General features: G+C 51.6%; 1 protein-coding gene across 1 annotated transcript in view; it reads left to right on the top strand.

The window, feature by feature from the left end:
* Positions 1-4,775, top strand: part of EFCAB8 (EF-hand calcium binding domain 8) — a 58,988-nt gene that overhangs the window by 5,675 nt on the left and 48,538 nt on the right. The gene's annotated exons all lie outside the window — the stretch shown is intronic.

Raw genomic sequence — 4,775 nt, 5'->3', positions numbered from 1 at the left:
CTTTCCTTTCCTTTCCTTTCCTTTTTCCTTTCCTTTCCTTTCCTTTCTCCTTTCCTTTCCTTTCTCCTTTCCTTTTCTTTCCTTTCCTTTCTCCTTTCCTTTCCTTTCTCCTTTCCTTTCCTTTCCTTTCTCCTTTCCTTTCCTTTCCTTTCCTTTCTTCTTTCCTTTCCTTTCCTTTCCTTTTTCCTTCCCTTCCCTTCCCTTCCCTTTCCTTTCCTTTCCTTTCCTTTCCTTTCCTTTCCTTTCTCCTTTCCTTTCCTTTCTCCTTTCCTTTCCTTTCCTTTCTCCTTTCCTTTCCCAGCAAAAGAGCGCAGGGGGCAGGGGCAGATGGAGAAGGAGAGAAACAGTCCTAAGCAGACTCCGCGCTGAGTGCGGAGCTGGACGCGGGGCTCGATCTCCCGACCCTGAGATCACAACCTGAGCCGAAACCAAGAGTTGGACACTCCACCAACTATGCCATCCAGGTGCCCCTGGGTCTGTGGTTTTTAGGGGGGGTTGTCCGTGCCTCTCCTGGGAGGTCTTAAAAGTGTCCATGTGCCCCTGGCCCCCGCCTCCGGGGCCTGCCTGGGGGCGCTTGCGGGCTGCTGGGGTGGGGATCAAGGGAGAGCCACCGAGCTGGGGGCCCTGCAGCCCCAAGCCTGTTAGCCAGAGTGGCACCGACCTTCCGCACAGGTGCTCCCGAGGGGACATGGGGGGTGCACATGCCGAGTGTGCTCCCACTTTCACCAGCTGACATTTCATCAAGCACTGCCAGGCACGGTAAGAATCAGCCTTGGTACAGAGCTTCATGGGTTACCCAGCCCTCTGTCAGATTTGATTCAGTTGTCATGAAGCCCTGTGGCTTTGTGACTTTACATAGGAGGGGCCAGACACTAACGACAGGCCCAAATGCAGTGACCCGGGTGCCCTGACATGGAAACTGTGCTCTGTGGGCACCCCACACTGAGTGTAGCACTTCAGATCCAAAGTAAATGAAAGAGGGCCCCTTCTGGGAGAGCCAGGGGCATGACCATGCTGTGCTCGTGCTTGGTGACTGTGCCCTAGGAGTTCAAGCACTGTGGGACACACACATACCCCTCCCCTGCCCCCCCTACTGAATGGCAGAGGGGAGGCTAGGAAACATTTTCTTCTTAAATATTTTAAATATTGCATTTATTTTAAAAATGCTTATAGGGGCGCCTGGGTGGCTCAGTTGGTTAAGCGACTGCCTTCGGCTCGGGTCATGATCCTGGAGTCCTGGGATCGAGTCCTGGGATCGAGTCCCGCATCGGGCTCCCTGCTCAGCAGGGAGGCTGCTTCTCCCTCTGACCCTGCCCCCTCTCATGTGCTCTGTCTCTCTCTCTCATTCTCGCTCTCTCAAATAAATAAGTAAATAAAATCTTTAAAAAAAATAAAAAATAAAAAATGCTTGTAAGTATATAAAAAAAATAGGTACAAACAGTCCATAATCCTACATTTTAGCTTTACAAAGAAAGAGAAAAGTGAAGTGGGAGTTTTCCAGGAGAAGGTGGGGAGGGCAGAGGAGAGGTGCAGGGGTGTTGCATGCTGGGAGGAGGAGGGGTGTCCTGGGACAAGGCTGGGAGGGAGGCAGCCGCAGAGGATGTGGGTGCACTCAGGTCAGGAGGGGCCCTGAGCCCCAGCAGCGGGTCTGACAGGGAGGTGACATATCTAGAGCTGCTGGAGAAAGGTAAGTGTCTTGGCCAGGAAGGGATTGGCTCCTCACGTGACCGCCCTACAGAGGGTAGTGGACATTCTAATGGAGATGAGGGGAGGCTTCTGGTTTCAAATCCTCCCGGTGTCATTGTGTGTTCTTGGGCAAAGCCCGAACCTCTCCGTGCCTCTGTGTCCTCATCTGTAAGATGGGGAGAATGACAGTACCTGTCTTCTAGGACCACAGGATTCTTTTTTTTTTTTAAGGTTTTATTTATTTATTTGACACAGAGAGAGCGCGCACAAGCAGCGGGAGTGGAAGGCAGAGGCAGAGGCAGAAGCAGGCTCCCCGCTGAGCAGGAAGCCAGTATGGGATCATGACCTGAGCAGACTTAAGCTTAACTGCCTAACCAACTGAGCCACCCAGGTGCCCCTGGACCACAGGATTCTTGGGAGGTTTCAGGAGGGAGGGCATTGGAAACCCCCTCAGGTCTTCCGCCTGGCTGGAGGTGATGCCATTAGCAGAGATGGCGAACACAGGAAAGGCCAACATATGGTGGAATAAAGATAATAAACCAGGGCGCCTCAGTCGGTTAAGCGTCTGCCTTCGGCTCAGATCATGATCCCGGGGTCCTGGGATTGAGCCCCACATCGGGCTCCCTGCTCAGCGGGAAGCCTGCTTCTCCCTCTCCCTCTGCCTGCCACTCCCCCTGCTTGTGCTCTCTCTCTCTCTCAAATAAATAAATAAAATCTTTAAAAAAAGATGATAAACCGGATTTTAAGCATGCTGAGTTGAAGGGACCAGGGGAACACTTGGCAACAGTCAGAGACAAGGGAGACATGTTCTCTCCTGAGACTCAGAGATGGGTGAATAGGTGAAGTCACTCAAGGAGAGTGTCAGAAAAGCAAGGGGACAGTGATGAGAAGAGCTGAGGCACATGCTGAATGACAGGGCAGGGCAGGCAGCGGAGCATGGAGGAGACCAGAGTCCGAGGTCTCTGGTGGCTGAGGAGAGTGGGTGGGCACATGTCAGGGAGTGGTGGGCAGAGGGGGTGTCCAGTGCTGGGTGCTGGAGGGAACGTGCCAGCAGGGTGCAGGCAGAAGAGAGGAGGACGGGAGTGAGGCTAGACTTCCCTGAGGAAAGGGCCCAGGACCACCCAGGCTGGGGAGAGTGGGCTGTCAGAACACCCCCCTTGTCTTCTGAGCTGGAAGGTGTGACAATCATGGGTTGTGAGATCGAGCTACACATTGGGCTCCGCACTGGGTGTGGAGCCTGTCTAAGAACCTGTCTCTTCCTCTCCCTCTGCATACCCCCTCTCCCGCTCCCGTTTGCTCTCTCTCTCTTAAAAAAAAAAAAAAAAAAATGTAGAGCTGACTAAGCTCAGAGGTGCAGGGAAAGGAGGTTAGAGAGTTCGCCCTGAGTGCAATTCAGAAGTAAAATAATATGTATCTTTACACTGAGGTATCATTTACTTCTCACAAAATGCACAGGTTTTGGGGTCGAGCTCACAGCATCTTTCACCTGCATACATTCATGTAAGCAGCACCCAGATCAAGTTATAGAACATTTCCTGCCCCCCAGAAAGTGTCCTCCTGCCTGATCCTGGTGGTGACCCGCTCCCTAAGGAAGTGATATTTTCACATGCAGGTTTTTGAGTGATTAATTAACCATTTGGCTTGAGGTGGGTGAGAGCAGAAGGGGGCCCTGCCTGGACCCCACAGTGTGTGTTTCCTTTCCCAAATACCTTTGTGTCTATTCTCTTTTCTTGTTTTCAAAAAAAGTGTTTGGTGAACCGTTGATGAGAAGTGTATTGACCTAACATGATGCTGAACAATCACAGCTTCTTAGACACCTGTGTAAGGAGCAGGTTGTTTCCTGTAGTGCTCTCCCTCGCCAGAGGGCTTTGTTCATTCAACGCTGCACAAAGGCTCTTTGGCTCCTGGCTCCCTCCCAAAGGGAGGGCTCCGTGCCACCCAACTGATACCCAACTCATACATGGGAGGACCAGGTTGCCGGGGGCAGCCTGACACCGCCCCGTGACCTTGAGCGCATGACCTCACCTCTGTGCCCCATGGTTTCCTCACGAGTCCCTCTCATTAACTGGTCAGTGGGAGTAAACACAGAGAAGCACCCGATAGCCTCGCGTCCACATCCCAGTGCCAAGGACCCAGTCACGGAGGGCACAGGCTCACTCTGCACTTGCAGAGCTCACGGGCTAGAGCAGGGACGCGGAAGGTCAGGGGCGACAGTGGAGCTGGGTGGCGGGGGTAAGGGGCCTCCCTAGATAGTCCCCGGGAACGCTTCCCTGTGGAGGGGACCAGATGGTGCAAAGGCCTTGAGGTGGGAGTATGCTCGGTGGTGTGAGAAACAGCGTGGGGACATTATGGCTGGAGCCGGGAATAAAGGGGGGATGGCAGTGGGAGGTGAGATCTGAGCAGAGCCAGAAAGTATGCAGCCTTCAGACTGTGGCGAGGAGTCCAGATATTTGGAGGGGACTTTAGAAACACTTTTTATAGACTGTGATTATAAAAAAAAAAAAAATCTAGTTGGGGATATTGGCCCATCGACAGACAGATTCCCTTATAGTCACAAAACCCAGCATGGGGAGAGTATTTTATCCCTGCCCTCTGCTCTTCTCCCCTCCCCAACTTTCCCTCCAGCCAAAGTTAGCCTTTTCATTGCCTTTATTTTTTAAAGATTTTATTTATTTATTTGAGAGTGAGAGCGAGAGAGCGAGCCCAAGTGGGCAGAGGGAGGGGCCGAGGGAGAGGGAGAAGCAGGCTCCCCACTGAACAGGGAGTCTGATGTGGGGCTCAATCCCAGGACCCTGGGATCATGACCCAAGCTGAAGGCAGACACTTAACTGACTGAGTCACCCAGGTGCCCCTTAACTGCCTTTAAAAGACATACTTCACCTCTCTCTTTGTATATTTGAATTAATTTATGTCTCTTTATTGCCATTATTAGTTTTCTTTCTTTCTTTCTTTCTTTCTTTCTTTCTTTCTTTCTTTCTTTCTTTCTTTCTCTTTCTTTCTTTCTTTCTTTCTTTCTTTCTTTCTTTCTTTCTTTCTTTCTTTCTTCCTTCCTTCCTTCCTTCCTTCCTTCCTTCCTTCCTTCCTTCCTT

This window comes from Neomonachus schauinslandi, chromosome 10 (genome assembly GCF_002201575.2).
Source record: "Neomonachus schauinslandi chromosome 10, ASM220157v2, whole genome shotgun sequence".
Classification (NCBI taxonomy): Eukaryota; Metazoa; Chordata; class Mammalia; order Carnivora; family Phocidae; genus Neomonachus; species Neomonachus schauinslandi.
Note: the sequence above shows the minus strand (reverse complement) of the source record. Positions and strands in the feature narration are given on the sequence as shown.